General features: G+C 37.9%; 1 protein-coding gene across 3 annotated transcripts in view; it reads right to left on the reverse strand.

Moving 5' to 3' along the window:
- Window positions 1-6,898: 6,898 nt before the first annotated feature.
- The window catches only part of TSNARE1 (t-SNARE domain containing 1), a 459,605-nt gene continuing 455,943 nt past the window's right edge, over window positions 6,899-10,560 (reverse strand). For all 3 annotated transcript variants that reach the window (XM_085298727.1, XM_085298725.1, XM_085298726.1), the window contains exon 13: window positions 6,899-7,035. The gene's annotated coding sequence lies outside the window, so the exon portion shown is untranslated. The remainder of the gene's footprint in view (window positions 7,036-10,560) is intronic.

Raw genomic sequence — 10,560 nt, forward strand, 5'->3', positions numbered from 1 at the left:
TTCTTCATGCATGAATGTTCAACTATCTCCACATAAATTGTCTTCTCCATTGCCTGTAATTCCTTTCATATCATGCATTGCTGGAGTTTTGTGACCATACCTAGTATAAGCCATTTGTCTGAGGCTGTCTATTTCAAAGACCTTCACAACAAAGTGGTCTTATTATCACTAATGTATAGAACCATTTAGGAAGTGTCTAATTTCCTTTAAAAATGGAGATGAACTTTTCTTCAGTCTTTGCACTGTGCTGGCTTTTTCTGCTTTGAGAACAGAGAATATTGCAAGGACCTAGAAGTACTTATAAAGATTGCCTTCTTCTGTCCTACTCAGCTAGTTCTGTGGAGGATTTTATATGGTATGCCAAAGAAAGATGCAGACTCAGAAGGTTAGTAACACTTAAAAGCTTAGGAAGGATCAATATTTGATTTGGAGAAGTGGGAAGAAACAGTACTGATGAAACATTATGGCCCACCAGAGATTTTTTTTTTATTTTGTTAGAAGAAGGAAAACATAGCCTAGACACATCCCCTGAGACTCTAAATTTTGATCATAGTAAGCTTTGGGAAACATAAACATCTCCAGACGGTCGTTCATCCCATCTCAAGGTCTCTTTCCACTGACTATAAAGGGAGGTGGAAATGCCTATGCTCCTTATTTAGATGCTTTAGGTTAGATGAGGCAAAATCAGGCCTAGCAGCTAATTCAACTTACCTGTGAAGTGAACTAGCTCTAAAACCTTCTTGCAGAGTGAAGAATTGCTGAGTCTGTGCTCTGAATACGCAGAACTAGACGGTCACAGCACAGGCTTTCCAGAACCTAAGGTTGCTGCTGATCATGCCAGAAACACCTCAGTGGAGGCATAAAGCAAGGAAAGAAAAGAAGGAAAACAGAGTAATCGCAGATGTGTAAGATATTTTCCTACCTGCTGCTCTCAGAAGTGCTGGTCTCCACTGCATGCTTCTGTATTTTGCTGACTCTGTCTGTCAGGCATTACAAAAGCTGCCTAGTACATCAACAAATGCTATGAGGTCCTTTTTTGTTTTTGTTATTTTATCTGTTATGAGAGCAAATTGGCTACTAGGGATTTAGCAGTGCRGTTAGATAATTGCAGTAGTCACTCCTGCTTTTTATTGGGCTGCTTTTCATAGCAAATGTCATGTATGAACCCACATCTGTGCATTCTCTTCAGCCTCACTTGGCTAAACAAGGCAATGTGCAAGGACCAGTTCTACCTCTGCTCCTTCAGCTCCCCTAATGAGACTTTAAGGCCCTGCTCCTACTCTCCAGTGTGTTTGTAGACCATTCCTTGGCTATTTGGTCCTCCAAGATATCTGTGTATTCAAGGATGATATGAGTGGAGACACTCAAACTGAGGTGCTCTACTTCTGGGAAGGAGGTGCTCTCCACAAAGGACCCTGCACCACAGAGATGAAGAAGTGACACTTTTCAAGGGGCTACTGAGAGCAGGAAGTCTCAAGAGCCTAGTGAGGCATGTCTTTATTACCGTCTTACCTAAGCTCAACGTCTTCTTCTGTCTTCCCCCATGTGTGTTGACAAATCACTTCTGAAACAGATGGGAGTCACCCACAGTCATTAAATAACTTGACTGAAGTAATTAATTAAAACTACAAGAAATCAGAGCTCCTCATCATTGGAGATGATAGGAGAAAGTGCAGTATCATGGCAATGTAGCTGGCTGTAGGATCAGGAGCAAGGAATTTCAGGATCTCTGCATGARTAAATACGGGATTTAAACATTTTCAGAAGCAGTGAAGTATAGCTAGATATGYCAAACTCTCTTTAATCTGCCCTAATCTATAATACCAGTTTTCTGGTTCACTGGGCTTCTGTAAACTTGAGTGTTTATATCATACACCTTGTAAAAGCTACTGATTAGCTATGGTCATGTCTATAACCTTGAACATCCATATTTACAGTAACACATGTATGAATTTCTCTCCTTCCTTCCCTTTCCCTCTCACTTTCTCTCCTTTGTCTGTGCACATCAGTTACTTTTGTGCCTTACTTTGTACATCTTGAGAAGTCTGGAGACTAGACCAATACATCCTTACAACCATACAACTTCTTTTATATATATATATATATATATATATTTTTGCCCCTGGTCCTTACCGTCCTCTGACACCTAAACCTCCATGGACTTAATTTTAGTCCAGCATCAACTTTCTAGCTGAAATAGCTATGTCCTGACACTGTACAGTCAAAGGTATCCATTTTCACTAGGGTCTATTTCTAGTTCTTAACCAGTTCCACTTCATGAGCCAAATAATGGTGCTTTGAGGATTCATTAGCTTTTACAAAAGTCTCATTAAAAAAAAACCTCTCTAATAAATTAGCACCTCTTTTAAATACCTGATTTCCCACACATTTTCCACAAACTCATYATAGAGTCTCTTTTCCCTGTTTATATCAACCGTAAAAGCTGAGATGTTCATCTTGGTAACTTGTCTTTCTTTACTTTTATACATATCCCCACAGTTGCTAGTTAAGATAAATAGGGATTTTGGCTCTGGCTGTACCTTTAGTTCACTGGATAKGGGTTACAAACAGCAATGACCTAGCATTTTTCCTAAATGTATTCTAATAGACTTAGCACAGACATTTCAGTTTCCTCATCCAAGGATCAGGAATCCATGACTTTTACTGTGAAGCTCATCGTTTTCTGCCAGTGCTGCACATAATCATCAACCAAATTACCACTCATCATCATATGTTTTATTCGTTTGCTTTCCATTGCAAGGTAAGGCTGAGTTGGTCCACTGTCCAAAGCAAATGATAAATTCTGAAATCATTAATACAAAGAAGTTTCCAATTAAACTACCCTATTATATTTTACTAAGCTGCCCCAGGCCAATTATAACCATATTTCTTTGTGGTCTAATTAGGTTCAATGCAGTTCCACAGTTGGGAAGTCTGTAATGAATGAACACGCGAGAAACAGTTCAGAATCCATGTGAGTGATCATTAATATGCTCTGGGCTGCTGCTTTGGAAGAGGCTGCACCTAATTATGTGGGTTAATGCGCTTACACTAAACGGATGAATTGCAGCCATTTTCAGTGTCTCGAGGCCCCTTAGACCGACAGAACTGTAGATTAATAAGTAGTTACAGTGATCTGTTGACCTGCCCCATCGTTCTTCACTTTCACTCCATATGTTTTTTTAGAAGCATGTAGTACTAAAATGGAGAAATGTGCCAATCACTGCCATTTCCATCCTGTTTTCTCTGACACTGTTTAAGAAATTATCAGAATTGATGAGCAGCAAAATAGAGCATCTGATATTTTCAATAACTTCAGTTGGCTTTGGATCAAAACCCATTATGCACAGAGGATAATAGATGCCTTGCTAGTGTAAAACAACTTAAATTATAGACTGAGTTCCTTTCAGCTAGCCAAAGCTGTCTAAAAGTTAGGCATATAGTCTAAAGTTATTTTTTAGTATCCCTCTGTAATTGGCAGAAAGAGTAAGTCATGCAAACAAGGCAAGTTATCCAAGTATACTATTAGAAACGTTCACTTTTTTTGCTCTCTCTTTCCACTTTTTTTTTGTCCACTTTTCCCTGCCATTTACACTCTGATGGATATATAAACTGTCCATGAAAATCTTGAGTAGGAGGGGCTGGAATTGTTTCGTTCTCCACTGAGACAGCTTGTTGTTCAGCACATGCGCTCTGAAAGTTTACTGCATTTTGGAATTTTTGATAAATCATCTAGCTGAGGATGTACTTTATAAAGCCTAACTGAGGAGATGGTTAACTTGGAATATTGTCCTAAAATTTTGACGTTGAGTCCCAGCCATATTACGCTATATTAGGATACATTTGAATTGGAAAAGGCTTGGAGAAAAGGTTCCTTTTACAGACTCGTCTGTGCAAGGAAAGGCTAAGTCAGCTTGGTCTGTTCAGCCTGGAAAAGAGACAGTTTAGGGGATATATGATAGAGGTCTGCAAAATGATCATTGAAGGGAAAGGGTGTATTGAGATAGACTGTGAAATATCYTTTTCCGTAGAGGGAAAAAATGAGACATCAAACAACAGCAGTAAGATCTACGTTCAAACCCCCAAATATATACATTTTTCTTGCTCTGTAGGTAGTGGACCTCCTGTAAAGAAGTAAAACTCCTTTATGAAGAACTTTGTTGATGTAGAAAGTTTTTACAGCAAGGTTTTACAGGCTTCCATGGAATATTGGCCAAGAATTTAGAAGAAAAATCCATTCGGTGGGGCTAAATAGACAAGCCACATCAGTATCAGGAAAAATAGTTGGAGGCTGAAAGATTATTAGGAAGGAAGGCTCATAGGTGCTTTTTTCTGTACCCTAAGTGTTCATTTATGGCCAGTGCAAGGGGCTGAATACCAGAAGAGATGGACCCTTGAGGTGAATCACTTCCACTGTTCTTACGTCCTATAGTGCAAGGAGGATGACTTACGCTGCTTCTCAGGACTTCCTTCTGGTTAGCTTAAGAAGCCATCTCCCCAGCATAGYAGATTTATGTAGCCCATATACAAGTATCTAAGTTTCCACATATGTTGCAAAAGGACACAAAAAGTCAAAAAAATCCTTAAACTCTTGATGGCAGGTACAACACCTACCATCTACCATCACCTGTGACACCTGCATCCCTTTGTAGACCTAGCTTTGAGGAACAAGCCTCTTYTGTAAAACCTCAGACCTGAGATATTTCACTGGCTTCTGAATGGCTCGCCTGCGTGATGCTAACAGCACACTACATAGGTGTATCTCATATTCCCCCCATGATGCTGGTTTGGGGGATCTTTCCAAATTGAGTTGTCCCTTGTTGGAAGGCCTTAGATGCAGTGACTCTGTCTGGGATATTGTAAAGAAGAAACAACTACGCCAGTGTGTACACTCAGTATTTTCACCCAAATGGACAGAAGCATCAGTAGCATAAGCAAATGTTTAATGGCATTGTAGGATTCATTTGCTGTGAGGAAGAAGGCAGAAGTGAGTGAAGCAACAGAAAACATATCCTCAGCATGAACATACTGTTTTATAGCAGCCTTTTTTTTTTTTTTTTTTTAAGTAGTGATTGCCATCATGACCGGGTCTATAATACACAACAAGGAGAGGATGTCCATATTGCCACCTGGAGATTTTCACACTTGTTTTAAGCCAGGCAGCCTCGATAGCTTCAGAAGAGAAGGGCTTCACCTGGGCCATTAGTGTCGAATGTGTCTGCTGCAAGCGCCGGCTCCCTCAGAGCTCCCTCTCTCTGCACCGCGTCCTACTAATGAGGATGCTCCTAATGAACGGGATTAGTGGATGGGCAACTATTTGTTCTGGATCCCTTGTTCACATGCTGCCCAAGGCTCTCAAAATATTTGCTTGCAATCAGCTATGAGCTGGGTTCATTTCAGTACTTACAGACTGCATGGAAATCATTTTCATCACTGGAGGGTCTGCCAAATTTGCTGATAGGGGCAGCTTGCAGTTTGCACTGGCAATAAGTGTAGTGCTCCGTTTCCGTACCMGAATAAACTCTCTGCAGCAAGGTAAAGCCGCAGGCATCGTCATTAGTAACTGCATGCCAGTACTAAATTTACTTGGAAGAAGACTATCATTCCATTAATCACCTTTCTTTAATAGCAGCTGTTGCATACTTTCTATAACGGTCTAGTTGCATAGATTTTACCTACTATATTTTGAAATAAACCACCAGAAGAGCTGACTTTTGATTCTTCACCCAAAATAACTGCATTGATTCAGGCAGCTTTACAGTTTTGACCCTGAATGGGCTCAAAAGCACTTGAAAGATTTCTCCAGCTATTTTCCATGCTCAAACTTTTCTGATAAAAGACTGTCAGCTTTTGAAAAGGAAGAGTGTAACTGAAATTACTGCAGCAGGTGAAAATCTAGWTTACGTTAGTCTTTTCTAAACCTTAATGGCAACCAACATTACATATCATATAGAGCTACTTGTTGTTTGGGGTTTTGGTGTTTTTTTTTTCCTGGGGGATGTATTTTGGCCAAAAAATTAGACTTTTTACGAAGAATCAACAACATAGTACTTTGTGAAATTCTCTTCAATATTTCCTATAACATTTTAATTAAAATCATTTTTGAAATGTTTTATTTACTGGAGGAAAACTGCATTTATAGTACATGACACATTTAAAGATRGATTTAAATGGCATTTTTCAATCATGTTTTCAGCAGAAAATATTGTGGGGGGAAATGGAACAAAATCCCAAGTGCTGGATTCATTGAAATGTATGGAATAGAATCAAATAGAAAAATGATATTTTTTTATGATATGCTTTGCCTGATTTTTTAACCAGATTAAAGATCTTTTACCTTTTGGGGGAAAAAAATAGTATGAAGTCTTTATGCTCATTTGTCCTCCATTTTCACTACTGTTTCTGATAAATAAATGTGTTATTCTGAGCATAATCCCATGAGCAGCTAAGCACCTAATTGATCTGTTTGCAGATGGCATATGTAATTATGAAGTGGCTTAATTCTGATCTGGCAGAGCAAATTTTAAAGCAGCAGTGCATAGTATGAGAATCTGAGCTAGATATGATGTGTAAAACTTCCTAAAAGCAACTGAAAATAATTAAACAGATTGACTTGCATTGTTAAAAATGAACAAAAATAGAAATCATGTTAAAAACATGAACAAGAAAGATGAATTAACAGCTATATATCTTACAGCACATTAAATATCAAGTTTGAAGGCAAAAAAAAAAAAAAAAAAAAGCATTCTAGCATTCTATGATTCTATGACTCCCCAGACACACAGAGGATATAATTAAAAATTATGATACAAGGTCAAACACTAGATATGTCTTCAATGAAAGAAATAAAATGGAAAACACATTCACAGTTATACTAATACATGGTATAAAACTTAGCTTTTCTTTTATATAATTACAACGTTTATTGGTTATAGCAGTTTTGATGCAACATAATCAGTAAAGCAGACGTTGATGTAGGGCCTGAATGTGAAACGCCTTGAGAATCCATTTCACTTCCCAGGGTGATCGAGGGCTCTGCAAAGGCAAAAATAACTGATAAGTATTCATGGGATTCCCAGAGATTTGCTGATACAAAGCTCTTGCTGATGGAAAGAGCGCTACTCAGGATGGTCCCAAAATGCATAATCAACGATGAAGTAGACGCAATCCTAGAAAAGCGTTATTTTGCTGATTCTAGTCTAAAGTAATTGCAGAAGTAGGAGTGGGGAGGCTGAGAGTAAAGATAAAACAAATGTATAAGAAAACATTGAGTATAGCCTAATGTAACAAGAAAATGAGTGGATTTTGTGTTTTCTTCAGTTCTAGCAGCTTCTGCATTGGAGGATGACRAGTCAAGTTTTTTAAAAAAGTGTTTCCCTGCATGGCACTCTAAGTACAGCAGCTATAGCATGGTGTTGATTCACTTCACAATATCTAAGAAATATTGGTCTATTCTCCATTTTTTCCATACGGTGAAGCCAGTATGCATTTTAACTTAATAGGAAATATTCACCTTACCATGTGTAGATCTCTACAATATAAAACATTTATACTGCATAATGTTGGCAGTTAGTGGAAATTAAGAGTTTTTTTTATATAAAAGTGCATGTTTCTCTCCAATTATTATAAGAGAACCGTACTACAATGACCTCTAAGATACAGATCAGCACAGTAGCCTTCTAAGGCTAGACAAATTGTATTTTTGCCCTCAATGACTTGCCAACTAGGCCTAGCTATTTGTAGTAAGCATCAACATGAAAAAAAATAAGCAGGCTTCTGTACTGCTTGCATTTATTTTACCTGTTGTTCTCTACTAATATTGTTTTCATTTATGCTACGGTAGAAAATCTGTTCCTGTTTGTAATCAAGGGAAAGGATGGGGATGGAGAAATGGTTTGTTATTATTAGAAAGTAAATAAATGGTCACAACAACTCAATTTTTGGTTGTCTACTGCTGAAAACTTYAGATTTTTTTTTTAATTTTAAATATACTTTACTATAAGCTATAAAAGAACAAGATGTTAAAATAGAACAGAGATTAGACTACCCCCAAGTAAATACAATGCAAAACCATGCACACAGTGTTATTAATGTCAATTATTAACATTGTCCCTAACATGGTGTTATTTCGATGATCTTCTGAAGTCAGACATCCATTGTGTGCCATATGTTGTACGTKTAAAGCATAGAAGACAGTTCCTGCCTTGCATTTACATAAACACTACAAACAGCTAATAGATACGTCATCTTCTCTACTGAAAAGAGGTTCTCTTCYGGACAAGACATTCATCTCAGCCAATTTAAGGTGTAAATATTTCCATCTGAATATCTGTCCAGGTTCCAATAACAGCAATTCTAATCAATACAGCCAATAGGTTTTTAGGTGGGTCACTTGATTAAAGACATCATTTAGGATGAACTAAATTTCACTGACTATATTGATGAGTTCTGTATTAACTACAAAGTGATACTCAGGATGACTTTCTCTGATRCAGAAATGTACACTGCAGGCAACTACATTTGGTTGTATAAACTTATTAGTGCAAATCCTACTAATATTACAAAAGATTACAAAACTACAATCCMCAGCTCGAAAAATATTAAAAGTTCTTTTTGGGCAAACTTTTGATTTCTGGAGAACTTTACTGGTAGAAACCTAGTGACTTCACACTTTGTGTATCCACATTTCAATGAATAGTTTATATTACCTTCCTAGTAAAATTTAACCTGATTCTTTTCATCCTAAAGTAGATGTCTAAAATAGGTCAGGTGAGGTGCATTTCTCATGTTTTYCTTTTCCTATAGTGAAATATTAATTTAAATACAGTCATATCCACACTTGGAACTGAATTTTTTAACGTGAGAGGGGAATCCAAGTTCCTTCTGAGTTATATGTCAGTTACATACAAAATTTTAGAATTTAAATTTTGTGTCTGGACATACATTGACCAATTATGTAGGACATTAGTGACTGATCTGAGTGTACCTCCTAACTGCTTCTGAGAAGAGACACGCTAGAAGCTGAGTGAAGAGGAAGGGACTTGAGGATGCAATCTCTGACTTTGGTGGGAAATTATTATTATATGCTTACTTGTTGAATGAWGAGTTTTCAGGGTAGAAGAAAGAGGCAAAAAAGAAAGAAACATAATACCAAAACACTGGTGCACACCATCTCTTTGAAGCTGGATCTAATCAGACACCAGATTAATCTGAAAATTACATAACTGACACTGTGAATCTCCTAGACTTATGCTTTTATCTGAGTCTTTGTTCAAAGATATTGTAAGTTGATGAAATTTTGCTCACAATAAAGCCTGGCTTTCCATCAGCTAAAGTTACTCCTTTTTAAGTAGTTATTCCGACTAATCTTCCAAAGAAATAAATCATAGAATCGGTGAGGTTGGAAGGGACCTCTGGAGATACCTAGTCCAACCTCCCTGCTCAAGCAGGGTCACMTAGAGTATGTTAGACAGGGTTGCAGCCAGGCGGGCCTTGAAGATCTCCACAGAAGGAGACTCCACAACCTCTCTGGGCAACCTGGTCCAGTGCTCCGTCACTCTCAYRGKGAAGAAATTCCCCCTCACGGTCAGGCGGAACTTCCTGTGCTTCAATTTCTGCCCATTGCCTCTTGTCCTGTCACATGGGACAACTGAAAAGAGTTTGCCCCCATTCCCTTGACACCCTCCCAAATGACACACACTTTTCATTACAGAAATCTCAGACATTTCTCTAGCACACAGTTGTCTACAGAACAAATGCTGCTGCTGTATTCAGCCACTCTGGACATTTTCACTTAGAAATGAATTAGAATTAGGCTGCAATTTTAACAAAACTCCTTAGGACAGACCTAATAACCTGGAGACCTCTGTCRGAAAAAATCAGATGGCACTGTGATGATAACGCTCTGTGTAATATTGCTTCATACTCATTTAGCCATTTATTTCTCCTGTGCATTCTCCTAACTTTACCCATGGGACCAAGCAACCTCTCTGATTCAATTTCACTGAAATAATTTCTTTTTGCTTTGAGAAATATGCCTTGATTGAAATTCTGATCCTTTGGAAGTTCAGAGGACTTTTCACCCTGATGTCAGTGGCTTTAAAATTTAGTCATTGGAGATTACTGAGAATATGAGTTTAACAGGCATATATGTTGACATTAGTGCATGGACATCTTTTGGGGCTACCTCAAGAAGCCAGATGTATCTTATGGTAGTGTATATTGATCCAATGATACTCTTAAAGCAGAACTAAATCAAGAAAAGAGATGATACTGAAAAAAAAAGAACCCAAACTTCATATGATAGGCATATTTTGATCAGTCCAAAAGAGCTGTTGCCTCTGTAAGCCAGGTCCTTGGGAGTCACAACATAAAAGGATAWCACAACCATTTTCCAGATTCATGCTAGAAAATTAGCATGTAATTAGTGAGAATTTACTCCCAGGCACTGCTAATTCTGAGCTGTAAAGATTTGTCTTAGCAAGGCGTATTACCGATCAGTGTTGCAGTACTTAGCAAAGTAAGAACAAAGTAAGAAAGACAGAATAAGGCAATGCAGAG

This window comes from Rhea americana, unplaced genomic scaffold, assembly GCF_003343005.1.
Source record: "Rhea americana isolate MKP2758 unplaced genomic scaffold, rheAme1 scaffold_140, whole genome shotgun sequence".
In the NCBI taxonomy this organism is placed as follows: domain Eukaryota; kingdom Metazoa; phylum Chordata; class Aves; order Rheiformes; family Rheidae; genus Rhea; species Rhea americana.